Here is a 16,048-nt window from a genome sequence, read left to right on the forward strand (position 1 = left end):
TGGAGACTAAGGTGCGACTGATACAGGCCATGGTATTTGCAATCGCTTGTTATGCATCAGAGAATTGGACAATGACTAGGGAGGACAGAAGGAGAGTGCATGCTTTTGAGCTGTGGTGCTGGAGAACGGTACTGAATGTACCCTGGACTGCCAGGAAAACAAACAGATTTATCTTGGAGAGGATTAAACCAAGCTTCTCCTTGGAGGCAAGGATTCTGGAGCTTCATGTGACATACTTTGGACATGTTGCCAGGAGGGACGGGTCCTTGGAGAGGGGCATCATGCTTGGGAGGGTTGAGAGACAACGCAGGAGGGGAAGATCCTCTATGAGATGGACTGATTCAGTGATTGGGGTAATCGGGATGGGTGTGTCAGAGGCGGTGCGGTTGGTGCAGGATAGAGCAGGGTTTAGGGCTGTTGTGCATAGTGTCGCTATGAGTCGGAAACGACTCGATGGCACATAACAACAACAACAACAACAACCATGAGATACTACCTCATCTCTATTAGAATGGCACTTGAAAACCTGTAAACCACAGCTGATAGTGATGCGGTAATGGAGGAACTGGAAAGCTCATCCACTGCTGGAGGGAATGTAAAATGTGCCCACAGAAAGTCTGAGAATCCATCCAAAAGCTGCACCCAGAACTACAGTAGGACTCATCAAGTAATCCAGGTACTTATGCAGATGTGAAGGCAAGAATGCATGAGAAACATCCACACAAATGGTCATGAGACACTTCTCCAGTCACCAAGGAGAAATAGCTGTTTCTACCAGAAGTAGAAACTGTCCATCAAAAGATGCATAAATAGATAAAGTGTGGTTTATACACACAACTAAATATTTTTGGTATCTACCATCAAGTAAGACCCAACCCATAATTGACCCTCCAGTTGTTTTTTGGAGAAAGTAAACTACATAAGACCAGACTGCCCTTCTTTCTACCACAGAACCGCTAACAGATTTGAACCACACGTTTTTGAGTTGGTAGCACAACTCCTTGCCACTAAGCCACCAGAGAGTCTTTTTTTTTAAAAAATTATTTTATACTAGTTTACTCACAGAGTTTGTATACATTGTTAAACACTACTCAACCTACACAGAAGTGAAGTCCTCATGCTATACAGACAAACCTGGAAAACAACATGTTGTTGTTGTTGTTGTTGTTGTTGTTGTTGTTGTTGTTGTTGTTATGTTCTGTCAGGTCTCCTGCGACACATAGCAACCCTAGTATAACAGCCCTAAACCCTGTTCTATCCTATGCAAATCTTATTGTCTGACACACCTATCCCTATTATCCCAGTGACTGAATCAATCCATCTCATAGAGGGTCTTCCTCTCCTGTGCTGTCCCTCTACCCTCCCAAGCATGACGTACCTCTCCAAGGACTGCTCCCGTCTTGCAACATGTTCAAAGTACGTCAGTTGAAGCTTCAGAATCCTTACCTCCAAGAAGCAGCCTGGCTTTACCCTCTCCAGGATGAACTTGTTTGTTTTCTTAGCAATCCATGGTATATTCAATACTCTTCCCTAACACCATAGCTCAAAGGCCTCAATTCTCCGTCTATCATCCCTAGTCATTGTCCAGCTCTCTGATGCACAGCAAGTAATTACAAAGACCATAGCCTGTATCAGGTGCGCTTTAGTCTCCAGACTGACATCATTGCTCCTCAGTACTCTGGAGATATCCCTGACAGCAGACTTTCACAATGCAATTTGTCTTTTAATTTCCTGGCTGCTGATACCAAGAATGTTGATTGTAGAGCCAAGTAAACAGAAGATGTTGACAATCTCTATCTCTTCACCATCTATCATGATGCTGTCAATCAGCCCAGGGATGAGAACTTTGTTTTCTTGATGTTGAGCTTCAATCCATAATGAAGGCTGCAGTCCTTGATCTTCTGCAGCAAGCACTTCAGGTCCTCCTCAGTTTCAGCAAGCAGGGCTGTGTCATCTGCATAACACAGATTGTTGATGAGTCTACCTCCAATCCTGATGCCACACTTCTCCTCATAGAGCCCTGCCTCCCGGATAATCTGTTCTGCATATAGACTGAAACAATATGGAGATAGGACACATTCTTGACGCACACCCTTGCTCTGTTCTGATGACTGCCTCCTGGTACAAGTATAGGTTTCGCATAAGCACGATCAAGTGTTCTGGGATTCCCATTCTTTTCAGAGTCAGCCACAGTTTGTTGTGATCCACACAGTCAAATGCCTTTGCACAGTCAATGAAACACAGGCAGACATTCCTTTGGTATTCCCTGTTTTCAGCCAAGATCCATTTGACATTAGCTATAATAACCCTAGTGCCACGGCCTCTTCTAAACCCAGCTTGCACTTCAGACAGCTCTCTGTTGTGCTGTTCCAGTCATTTTTGGATAATCTTCAGCAGAATCTTGCTTGCACGTGCTATCAATAATACTGTTAGATAATTTCCACACTCTGTCGGATCATCTTTCTTTGGAATGGGAACAAGTATAGATCTCTTCCAGTCAGTTGGCCAGGTGGTTGTCCTCTAGATTTCTAGGCACAACTTGGTGAGCACACCAAGGGCAGCTTCTGTTTGTTGAAACATACTGGGAAATTATTGTCGTTATTGTTGTGGGTCATCGAGTCGCTTGCGACACATAGTGACCCTATATACAATAGCTCTGAATCCTGCCCTATTCTGAGCCATCTCATCATCTCTGACAGAACTAATCCCATCTCTCCAGACACTGAGTTAATCCATCTCATCTGGAGTCTTTTTCTCCTGCGCTGTCCCTCCACCATTCTGTGCCATCTCCAAAGCCTAGTCCCTTCTGACTACATGTCCAAAGTATGTGAGACAAAGCTTCAAAATCCTTGCCTCAAGGGAGCAGTCTGGTTTCTCCCTCTCCAGGACAGACATGTTTGTTCTCCTGGCAGTCCACAGTATGTTCAACACTCTTCTCCAGCATCTCAACTCAAAGGCATCAATTTTTCTTCTATCACCCCTAGTCATTGTCCAGCTCTGTGATTTAGAGCAAACAATTGCACAAAACAGAATTTTGCATTCTCGTGGAATCTAAACTCAGAGAGACTGGGCAAACTCCTAAAACTACTGCTCTGAGATAATCTTTAAGCCTTAAACCAAAATATCCCCAGAAGTTTTCTTAAGACAAAAAAATAATTAGCTTAACTAGTTAAAAAAATCTGCCTTCTATTTTGGTTTTTTAATATGAGCTCAAACTGACAAAAGCAACTCTAAAGATTGGACAGTAAACATGGAGAACAGTGAGTTTACATTACTAGGGGAAGAACAACCTGGGAAAGGATGAGAATAAGGTGCAAATTAAATCACAAAGTGACTAAGATGTGATAAAGATAATAAAATATTATTTAGGCCATGAGAGCCTATGGGATCTGGGGAAGACTTGATAGTGCAGCATAAGGAGATCTTCCTAACTGATAGCATTTAGCTTTAACTTTAATTGATTCTTTCTGCTTCTCGTTTCAAAATGACCCTTGTGAAAAGAAAGTGGAGAATTCCTGATTTCAGCCAAACCTTGGTATCTAGTTTCTTAGACATAAAAAAAAAAACACCAAGTTTCTGAATCTAAATGATGCCTCCATGAATTAAGGATTTAAAAGGTCACAATGAGAAGAGTGGGATAAATACACAAATGATTCCCTGCAGATTAAAAGCTCTGGAGAGCAGAGGCAGAATGACCATAATCCAGGAATCGAGGTCAACAGCCCTGGAAAATATCTTTTAAGTATTTCCTGCCTTTAAAACTCCTCAATGACCAGAAAACATCTGTTCCCTGATTTAGTGGAAAAAAGCCTCATTACTAATGGTAGTCAGCACCCCTAACCATTTTCCCGGGCAAAAGTAAACACAGGCATTCACCCTTCCTCCTCGTTTATCTGAAGGCAGATGCCACCAGCTGCAAACACCACCATAGAACAGGAGGCATGTTTTCTTCAAGTTCACATCCAAAAAGAGACCAGAATGTGCCACTTTTCTTGAATTCGACAGAAAAAGCTAGTATGAACTTCAAAGCACTGGAATTCTCTCCTTCCAGATATCTGATGCAAAGGAAATGAAATACACTGAACAGTTAAAAAAAAAAATAAAGGCAAAACAAAACCCCATCATTCCTTCTTAGCCTGTTGCTGTTAGTGGCTGCTGAGCTGAGTGTCCTCTGGCCACGGTGGCCTCTTGTGCCTTGTGTAGACCTGTTCTCTAGAGGACTACCAAGGTCCAGATTGTCAGCTCTGTCTTCCTCTGCATGGGCTCGAACCACCAACCTCCTAGCTCGTAAACAAATACCAAATGGTCTGCAACACTGGCCACTGCCATCAAGGGATTCTAACAGGCAGGGACCCTGCAGTGAGCTTCCACGGCAGGAGGTCTTAGTAGGAGGAGATCGTTCATCTTCCTCCTGAGGTGCTCTGGTTGATCCACAGTATGGAGATGCATGGCCTTTGGTTAGGAGTGTAACCTGCTATGGATTCTACCACTAGACCTGCTTCACAGGCGTAGAGTCTGTGAAAACCATGAACACCAAAACCTACAGGCCTGAATCAAAATCTTTTCCTTTCTACTTATTCGCTATGTAATTTTAGTAGCAATGCTGCTGTTGTTGTTAGGTGCTGTCAAGTCAAATACAACTCATAGAGACCCTATGAACAAAAGATCTGAACCCTGTCCTATTCTGTGTCACTCTCACACTTCCTGACACACAAGAGCCTACTGCAGCAGTCACCATGTCAATCAACCTGGTTGAGGGTATTCCTCTCCTTCATTGACCCTCCACCCTTCCCAACATCATGTCCTTCTCCAAGGAATAGCCCCCCTCCTAGCAACATACCCATTGTATGTGGGGCAAAGCCTCATCATTCTGCCTCCAAAGAGCACTCCAGCTGCACCTTCCCCAAGATATATCTATTTGTTCTCTTGGCTGCCCATGAGATGCTCAGCACTCTCCTCCAGCATCACAACTCAAAGACATCAATTCTCGTCTGTAATCCCTATGTACAGTCCAGCTCTCAGATGCATAGCAAGTGACTGGAAAGAACACTGCCTGAATTGGACACACCTTAGTCCTCAAACTGACATCATTGCTCCTAAATTATTTGAAGAGGTCCCTAACTACAGATTTTCCCAGTGTAGTGCATCTCTTTATTTCCTGACTGCTGGTACCAAGCAAAATGAAGTGGCTGACAATCTCCTCTCCATCCATCATGATGCCACATCGGTCCAGTGTTAAGAATCTTTGTTTTCTTAACATTCCATACTGAGGGCTAGGAGCAATACTTCTCTAATATTCAATATATTCATATTTGGAATAATAATAATGTCTTGGGCTATGAGGGAGGAAAGGAGACAGAAGAGAAAGAAGTTGATTTAAAGGAAATGACCCCTGCACTTGCATAGGAGGGCAAGCACAACGCTCAGGCACCAGCTTCTCCTGACTCATGTAGCTGCAAAGGCTGACAGACTCAGGATCACCAGGTTACATGGCAGACTGCTGGCTCTCCATGCCAATAAATTCAAGTCTGGCTGGCAATTACGGTAGGTGTCTGCTTCAAACCCAAGGAACCAGAGAGCAGATGGTGACAAACCAGATATGGTTAAATAAGCAGATAATAATAAGCAGATAAGCAAAAGCAAGAGCACTACCAGATTCACACACTTTTCAATGCAGGACATCCTGCCAACAAATCTGCCTTTAACTGCCTAGCTGCTTGTATCAGAGCTCCCCACCGAGGGGATAATATGGCATAAGATCTCCTCAAGGAAATGGCCACATGCTACCAGATCTCATCAGGGAGTGACTGCACCGTAATTCCATACCAGAGTGCAGGCAAGCACTCACAAACTCAACCATCACAGAGTTAGTGGTCAACATTCAGATGCTCACTCAAAGGTCAGGGGTTTAAACTCACTGCAGGATAAAGAGGTGGTAATTTGCTCCATAAAGACTGCTGTTAAGTGCCTTCTGGTCAACTACCACTCACAGCTAATCTGTCAGGATCTGATAGGATCTGAAACCTGTCCTATCCTCTGGTATCCTCATCATCTCTGACATACTCAAGCCCACTGTCACAGTTACTATGTCAATCCATCTCATACAGGATCTTCTCTTTCTTTTCTTACCCTCCACCTTCCCAAGTATGAAATCCTTTTCCAACAACTGGTCCCTCACAGCAACATGCCCAAAGTATGTGAGACGAAGTTTCACTAACTTATCTCCAAGGAGCACCTTAGATGCACCTTTACCAAGACAGATTCCCCCCTCCCCCCGCCCAGTTTCTAGGTTATCCAGCACTCTTCTCCAAACTACAGTTCAGAGGCATCAATTCTGCTTCTGTATCATCCTTATTCATTGTCAAACTTTCAGCTGCAAAGCAAGTCATTAAAAAAGATCATACTTTGGGATCACAGTTTGGGGTCTTCAAACTGACATCACTGCACTTCAGCACTTACGGAGAGGTCACTAATTACAAACATTCCCAGTGCAATATATCTTTTGATTTCCTGGTTGTTGGTACCTGTGAAAACCTATGGGGTAGTCTAACTCTGTCAGAATAGAGGGGATAGCAGTGGGTACTATATGCCAGTGGGGGTAGTGGTAATCCAGTGGTAGAATTTTTGCCTTCTATGTGGGAGATGTATGGATGGTGAAGAGATTGAGATAGTTAACAGTTTTCGTTTACTTGGCTCAATAGTCAACACTCTTTGGTACCAGCAGCCAGGAAATCAAGAGACGAATTGCATTTGGAAAGTCAGCTGTGAGGGATCTCTCAAGAGTATTGAAGAGCAACAACATCAGACTGGAGACTAAGGTGTGCCCGATCCAGGCGACAGTCTTCGCAATTACGTGCTATGAATCAGAGTTGGACAGTAAACAGGGATGATAGAAAGATAATTGATGCCTTTGAGCTGTGGTGCTGGAGAAGAGTGTCGAATATACCATGGACTGCTAGGAGAACGAACAGGTTTGTCCTGGAGAAGGTGAAGCCAGAATGCTCCATGGAGTCAAGGATTCTGAAGCTCCATCTGACATACTTTGGGCATGTTGCAAGGAAGGACTGGTCCTTGGAGAGGGACATCATGTTTGGCAGAGTGGAGGGGCAATGCAGGAGAGGAAGACTGTCGATGAAAGGATCAATTCTGTGACTGGAGTGGTGGGAATGACTGCATTTGAAATTACTAGGTTGGCACAGGATAGAATGGCATTTAGAGCTCTTGTACATAGGGTCGGTATGAGTCACAAGCGACTCGATGGCACATAACAACAACAACAACAATGTGGGAGATGAGCTCTGGTAGCATAGTGGTAAGGAAATGTGCTACTAACCCAAAGGTACACAGTTAGAATCCACCAGCTGAATCCCAGGAGAGAGATGGGCAGTCTCTTCCTGCATGATTAACTGCCTCTGAAAACCTGCTAGAGGGCTAGCTAGTGGTCAGTTCCAACTCGACAGCACTTAACATCAACATGTGGGAGATGAAGATTCAGTTACTAACTGATATACCTCACAAGTAGTCTGTCAGAGGAGGCTTGTGTGGAACTACATTGCTAAGCAGGTGTCAATGGAGTTTCCACACTAAGACAAACTAATAGAAAGGCCTGGCAATCTACGTGTGAAAATGAGCCAACAAATATCCTACAAATGACAGAAGACCACTGTGCAGCCCACACTGCACAGGAATATTCACCTCTGCAAGTGACTACAGGATGGCATAGGATTGGGAAGCACTTCGTCCTGCTGGGCATGGTGTTACCATGAGTCAGAGGTGACTCGAAATGCAACAGCAATTACCAATACTGCACGTCAGGCCTCAGCAATCAACACCCTCAGAACCAGAACTCAGGAGATGAGGAGACGTACAGCATTCGGCAAGTCTGCTGTCAGTTACCTCTTCAAAATAATGAAGAGCAATGATGTCAATATGAAGACTAAGATGCATCTAATTCGTGCTATGATCTTTTCCTCATTTGCTACACATCTGAAAGCTGGACAATGGATAAGACTGACAGAAAAATTGATTGATAGCTTTTGAACTGTGGTGCTGGAGTCTGAATATCTCATGTACTGCCAAAAGATTAGATACATCTTGGAGCTGTCTGTCAGAGCTTGCCTAGGAGGCAAGGATGGGGAAACTTCACCTTTCATATTTTGGACACGTTGCTAGGAGAGGCTATTTCTTGGAAAAGACACCATCCTTGGAAAGGTGGAGCGTCAAGGAAAGAGGGGATTACTCCTTCCCAACGAGATGGACTGGAATGATTTCATGGCTTCAGCAACGAGCTCAAGTGTGTCAGAATTGTGAGGATGGCACAGGACAGGGCAGAGTTCATGTCTCCTGTTCACAGAACTGCTATGTATAATACTAAACTCAACAGCACCTAACAACAACAACAACATATGTCAGGCCTCAGTACTTCATGAATATTACATCTTGAAATCTTTAACATCACTACTTTAGTGTAACATCTTCCAGACCTGTATCTTACAGATGTTAAAAATGCGGCACAAAACTAGTAGGAATTATGCATGCATCCACGTTCACTGAAGCCTTGCATTCACAAGATCCAAAAGGTAGCGACTAGATTCAAACCCAGCAGGGAAAGTCTCTCCGGAAAGTATTCACAGAGAGACCAAGAAACTTTACATTCAAGAGAATGGACAGTGCTCTTAAGAGTCAGCAGTCTGGGCTGCAGCGGCTTCAGCATCTCATCCCTGCAGAAAAGGTAGTCATATAGGGTGAGGGCAGGTGCCCTCAGCATGGCACCGTTGTTGTTCTTATTAGGTGTCATCTCCTACAACTCAGAGAGCCTCATAAACAAAAGATCTGAACCTTGCCGTGACCTGCACCATCCTACAATCTCCGTCAGACTCAAGTCCACTCTTTCTCTAACCCTCTGCCTTTCCCAGCACAATGTCTCTCTCCAAGGACTGCATCTTCCTGAAAATATGCCCAAAGTAAGGAAAACTCCGTTTTACCATCTTTGCCTTTAAGGAAACTCTGGTTGCACTTCCTTCAAGATAGATTTTTTTCTTTCGTCAATCCATGGAATATTCAGTACTCTTTGCCATCACCACAACTTAAAGGCATCGATTCTCCTTTCGCCCTCCTTATTTATTGTGCAACGTTTAATTGCACAAGAAGCACCTAAAAGGACCATGGCTTGGATCCAGTACAGATTAGTCTTCAAACCAACATCATTGCTTCCTAGTACTTTTGGAGCGGTCATTGACAGCAGACTTCCCCAATGCAACATTATCATCTGATTTCTTTTCTTTCTTTTTTTTTGGTTGTTTGTTTTGTAAACTATCTTTTTCAAAAAAAATTTTTTATACTAGTTTACCTACAAAGTTTGTACACAATGCCCCTCACACTGGATCCTCCTCACTTCCCCAACCCACCCCTCTCTCCACCCATCAAACTGTGTGACCCCATGATTACCCCAACCCATCCCCACCCCTCTACTCCCGCTACTACCCCCTTTAGATCCTCATATATGTTTTACTAGTTATCTGTTCCTACAATAATGGTCTTATTATACAGCATTTGTCCTTATGGGACTGAGTTAGTTCACTTAGCATAATATTCTCCAGTACTTCCCAAATTAGGTAGTGATTTACAAAATCATTGCTCCTGAATGCTGTGTAGTATACCAGTGTACCATAATTTTTCAATCCTTTCAATTGTGGTTGGACATATGGGCTGTTTCCATGTTCTTGCTTTGGTGAATAACGCTGCTATGAAGATGGATGTAGAAGTCTCCATTTGTGCCCCAGTTCTCATTTCTTTTTCGGGGTATATTCCAAGCAGTGGAATAGGTTGGTCATATGGAATTTCTATGTTCAACTTTCTGAATTTCTTGACTGCTGCTATCATGGGTGTTAAGTGTAGATCCAAGAAAAATTAAAACAGTGATGTCAATCTTTTCTCTATTTAACATCATGTTGTCTATTGGTCCAATTATGAAGATCTTTACTTTCTTGATGTTGGGATGTAATGCATAATGAAGACTGTTGTTGTGTACTCTCTAGTCGGAAGTGGCCCACAGCTGACCCTCCAGTAGGTTTTCAGAGGCAGTTAATCAATAGGGAAGGGACTGCTCATCTTTTCTCACAATGAAGACTGTAGTAATCTTTAATCTTCTGCAATATACGCTTTAGATGTTTTTCACTTTCTTCAAACAAGGTCATGTCATTACATAACACAAATTGTTGATGCATCTTCCTCCAAATCCTGACACCATATTCTTCTTTTAACAGTCCAACTTCTTGAATTATTTGTTCAGCATAAAGATTGAATAGGTATGAAGAAAAATACAATCCTAATGCCCACCTTTCCCAACTTTAAACCATACAGTGTTCCCTTGTTCGGTTTGGACAAGTTCTTCTTGGTCGGTGTGTGTTCCACAGCAGTATAATTAAGTATTCTGGGATTCCCATTCTTCTCAATGTTAGCCATAATTTGTTATAATCCATACAAATATCTTTGCATAGTCAGTAAAACACAAATAAATATCTTTCTGGATATTACTGCTTTTGGCCAAGATTCACCTGGCAGCAGCAATGATATCTCTCATTTTACAGGCTCTTTTGAATCCAGCTATTTTAAAGTAATATTCAGCAATCTCTTATTTCATGTGATATTAATGTTTTTGTTGTTATGTGCCACTGAGTCAACACCGTGCTGCAACCCCGAAGGCATGCGGTTCTTTCTCTGTAGGAGAAAGATGGAAAATCTCCTCCCGTGTGATTTACTGTCTCTGAAAACCCGCTAGAGGATCATCTATGAATCAATTTTGACTTGACACACAACAACAACCTATTAGTGATACTGTTCAATAATTTCTGCTGTGCCACCTTTTTCAGAAATGGGACTAGATATGGATCTCTTCTTCCATCTTTGTTAGCAGAGACTAACAGTAAGCAGTAAGCACGTCCAGGTCACATAAGTTTCCTGAAACACCTCAACTGATAGTCCATCACTTCCTGGGGCTCTATTTTATTTTTTTAAATGCCTTCAGTAAAGCTTGATTCAGTATTACTGGTTCTTGATTATATGCTGCTTCCTGAAATGGTTCCATGCTGACCTATTCTTTTTGGTACAGTGTATTTCTTTTTTCTTCTTTTGAGGTTTCCTGCATCATTCAATATCTTCCCCATAGAATTCTTTGGTGTTGCAACTTGAGGTTTGAGTTTGCTCTTCAGTTCTTTCAGACTGAGAAATGCTAGGCATGTTCTTCCCATATGACTTTCTAACTCCAGCTCCTTGCCCACTTCATTACAGTATTTTACTGTGTCTTCTTGAGATGTACTTTGAAATCTTCTTTTCAGTTCTTATTTCAGTATTATTCTCCTTGTTTTGGCTTCTTTTCCTTTGAAGGCAAGTTTCAAAGTCTCTTCTGATGTCTATTTTGTTTTCTTTCTTCCTCATCTTTGTCTTTGGCTTTCTTCATGGATAGTGGTGGTGATTTCATCACAAAACTCATGTGATCTTCAGTAATTAGTGTTCAGTGTGTCAAATCTATTCTTAAAATAATTTTCAAATTCCGTTGGGATATGCTTAAATTTTGGTTCTCATGGTCTTGTTTTCATTTATCTTCCATCTGAACTTGCACATGAGTAGCCGACTGTTCTACAGTAAACCCTAGGTCTTGTTTTCACTGCTCTATGAACTTCCTCAATATCTCTTTCCACAGGTATAGTCATTCTGTTCCTGTTCAGTCCATCAGGTGAAGTCCATACGTATAGTCACCATTAATAGGGGTGTTTTTTAAAGTACTTGCAATGAGTAAATAATTTATTGTACAGAATTCTATCACTGGCTCTCCAGTTTCCTTTCTGTCACCGTGGCTGTATTTCACAAGTCTGTCATCTATGTTTCCAAATTTTGCATTCCTGTCACTAATTATTATTAATGCATTTTGATGTCATGTTCAGTCAATTTCAGACTGCAAATGTTGGAAGTAATCCTCCATTTCTCCATCTTTGGCTTTAAAGGGTAGTGTACATGTTTGTATTAGCAGGACTTCGTCATACGTATATGGCTAGTATCTTACTGCTCACAGCATTGTACTTCTGGAGAGATCTTGAAATGTTCTTTTTGATAATGAATGTGACACCATTCTCTATCATGTGATTAATAATTAAGGTCCTTCCATCTCAGCTCAGTAATGCCCAGGATGGATCTTTATGAATGTACAAAATGTGACTCTGGGAAAATTAGAAGTTGTTAAAAAAAATGAAGTGAAACATAAAAGGATAGACATTCTAGGCATTACTAAGGCTATTACTAGTTAAGTAATAACTAAGTCATATCAAAGGCAGGAGCCACTTACATCATAAGTTGCTCCAAACCACTGACACAAGGAGGGGAAAATACACTTTAAAAGAGGTTAAAGGAAAACAGAGATAATCATCTTTGCTCAACTCAGCTTTACCCTAGCTTGTCCTCCAGCATTCTGAAGGCATTTGTAATCTTGCATATATGTAGAAACACTCCAGATGTGCATCAACAGATGAAAGGACAAACAAATGTGTTCATACATACAGAAAGAAGTCTGAAGTTCTAGGATGCATCATGCTAAGTGAAGTAAGTCCGATCCCAAGAGACATATTTTTTGACATGAAATATCTAGACAAGACCCAAATTGATGAGCAGTTACCAGGGCTTAAGGGTAAGGGAAAGTAGGAAGTTATTGATGAAGAGTTTCTGAATGTTTTTTTTTAGTGATAATAACTTTTGGAAACAGATGATGGTAACAGTTGCACAGCATTGTGAACGCAATTAATGTCAATGAATTACGTATTTAAACACAGTTAAAACAGCACTGGGAGGATAAAAACCAAACTAGTGGAAAGTAAAGTCAAGATGTAAGCTCAGCTCTGATTCCTCACAGCACTTGCTCCATGAGCCTCACCCCAGAGTGAGTGGAAGTCACAGCATATGACACAAAACTCCCAGCACTGTCCTAGGAGGAAGCTGACATGCAGCCGGTGCTAGCTTCCCCCCTTCCCATTCTGTTCACCTCCTTCTCTCCTCCAGCTCCTCTTTAGCACTCTACTGTTCTTCCCTATGCTGCACCTGGATTATTCCTTCTGAGTCTGGAATCTTCAGTAGTATTAAAAAAACTTCTGACATATATGTTGATTTGATGCTCATTCTAGCCTTTCTGTTAATGTAAGAGGTTTGGCGCATGCACTTAAAATATATTTATATAGCGTGTGTGCACATTAAATAGAAATACAGAAAAGAATAAAAGGAATTATTAACAGTTATTCTCTCTGGGCAGTGAAACAATGAATTCTTTTGATCCTTTTAAGTTGTATGTGCATGTGTAACTGAGAGTTTAGGAGGCTTGTTGTTATGTGCCGTCCAGTCGCTTGTGATTCATAGCGACCTACAAGAGCCCTAAACATTGCTCTATCTTGTGCCGACCTCGCCATCTCTGACACGCTCACTCCTTCCACCCCAATCACAGAATCGATCCATCTCATCAAGGATCTTCCTCTCCTGTGCCGTGCCTCCACTTTCCCAAACATGATGTCCCTCTCCAAGGACCAGTCCCTTCTTACAACATGCCCAAAGTATGTTAGACGAAGCCTCAGAATCCTTGCCTCCAAGGGGTAGCCTGAACTGTCTCTAGGATGAACCTGTTTGTTTTCTTAGCAGTCCATGGTATATTCAACACTCTTCTCTGGCACCACAACTCAAAGGCATCAATTCTCTTTCTATCATCCCTAGTCACTGTCCAACTCTCTGATGCATAGCACGTAATTGCAAAGACCGTAGCCCCGGGTCAGGCGCACCTTAGTCTCTAGCCTGACATCGTTGTTCTTCAGTACTTTGTAAAGGTCCCTGATAGCTGACTTTCCCAATGTAATTCGTCTCATGATATCCTTGCTGTTGGTACCAAGAGTGCTGACGGTGGAGCCAAGCAAACGAAAAATGTTAACTATCTCAATATCTTCACCATCCATAGTAGTTCAAATACAGGGTCCTAAGTGGGAGATCAGGTGGCCCCGTGGATAAGGAGTTTTGTTGCCAACTCAAAGATGTATGGTTCTTATTTACCTCTGAAGAAAGATGAGTGTTCTTTCCCCTTATGATTTACAGCCTTTAAAACCCACTGCAAGGTCAGCTGTAAGCTGGTTCCAACCCCATGACAATGAACAAAATGGCAACAACAAAACCTAGCCTGACAAAACCACACTAAATATGAATGACTTGAATATACCAATTAAGAGAAAAAGCAAACAAGAATGGCTAAAAATCCCCAAAGCCCATCAATATGTTGTCTACAAAAGACACATTTAAGAATCCAGGAGAAAGATATACTAAAAATTAAAGGCTGTGGGTGGGGAAATATATCAAGTAAATGGCATCCACAAAAAAAGCAGGAATGATAATACTAATCTCTGATAAAATGGGCTTCAGAATGGAAATCACTGTTAAAGATTAGGGAGGGCACTACATAATGACTAAAGGAATAAGTTTGGTCAATGTCCAGCACCAAATGATAGATCTGTCATACATTTAACAATGGTTAAGAGACTTGAAGAAAGAAATAGGCATCACCACAATAGAAGCAGGAGAACTTAACACAACACTCTCACCAAAGGATAGGACAGCTCAAAAGAAATTTAACAAAGATGCAGAAAATCTAAACTACACAATCAGACAATTTGACCTTGGATGTATTCAGGATCCTGCACCCAACTAAAAGTCAACTAACTTTCTTTTCAAGTGCACATGGTATCTTCTCCAGAATTTACCACATATTAACACACAAAGTAAGCTTCAACAAATTAAAAAACACTGAAATAATACAAAATATCTTTTTAGACCACAGTGCCACAAAACTAGAAATTAATGGCAAAAAGATAGATGGATGGATGGATAGATAGATAGATAGATAGATAGACAGACAGATAGATAGATAGATAGATAGATGATAGATAGATAGAATGAACCACCTATGTGGAAGGTAAATAACAGCATGGTAGGACACAATTGGGTTATAGAAGAAATTAAAAAATAAAATGAAAAAGTTTCTTGGAACAAATGAAAATCAAAATACAACATGCTCCTCAGGAGCCAGTTCATAACAATAGGCAAACACAGAAAAAAGGAAGATGCAAAATTAATGATCTAACACAACACCTCCATCAATGGAAAAAGAACAACAATCTAATCCGAAAACATCTGGAAGAAAGGAAATTGTAAGATAAAAGCTGAAATTAATGAGATAGAAAAAAGAAAAACAATTGAAACCATCAAGAAGATAAGGAGCTGGTACTTCAAAAAGGTCAGTAAAATAGGCAAACTTAACAAAAGAAGAGGAAATACAAATAACTAAGAAATTATAAAGGTGGGAAGAACCAAGATGGCAGCAGTGGAGGAAGCAGTGTGAGGAGCCGGAGGAGCAGCAAGCTGCATAGAAACAAGACACCAGAGAGACTGTCATGGAACACAGAGACCAATGTGGTGCAACGTGGACAGTGGGAATTTGAAATAAAACTTTTATTAAAATAATTAGTTTGGGATCTACAGGAGCAAGAAGGTGCAGGCCCAGCAGAAGCCACCAGCTGAGCTGCTGTGGGACCCACCCACCAGGAGAAAGCAGGTTAGAGTGAAATTTACTGAGTTTTCTTAAGCCCCAATAGGAGCAAGCAGGCCTGTTGGAATTTGACTGAGTTTCTTAACCCTGAAGACCAGCCAGAAGAGAGCAGGTGAGTGAGAATTTGACTGAGTTTTCTCAAGCCCTTCTGGACCCAGGGCCCTGATGGGGCAGGATCACTAGATGATCCTGAAAAATCCTCAGCCAGGAGAAGATAAAATAGATGAATGGAACCTTCTAAGAATAAAATCCCTATGTTGTTGTTGTTGTTGTTGTTGTTGTTGTTGTTGTTATGTGCCATCGAGTCGTTTTCGACTCATAGCGACCCTATGCACAACAGCCCTAAACCCTGTTCTATCCTGCGCCAACCGCACTGCCTCTGACACACCCATCCCGATTACCCCAGTCACCAAGTCAATCCATCTC

Source organism: Elephantulus edwardii, unplaced genomic scaffold (genome assembly GCF_000299155.1).
Source record: "Elephantulus edwardii isolate Elephantulus edwardi_28Jun2011 unplaced genomic scaffold, EleEdw1.0 scaffold00353, whole genome shotgun sequence".
Taxonomy (NCBI): domain Eukaryota; kingdom Metazoa; phylum Chordata; class Mammalia; order Macroscelidea; family Macroscelididae; genus Elephantulus; species Elephantulus edwardii.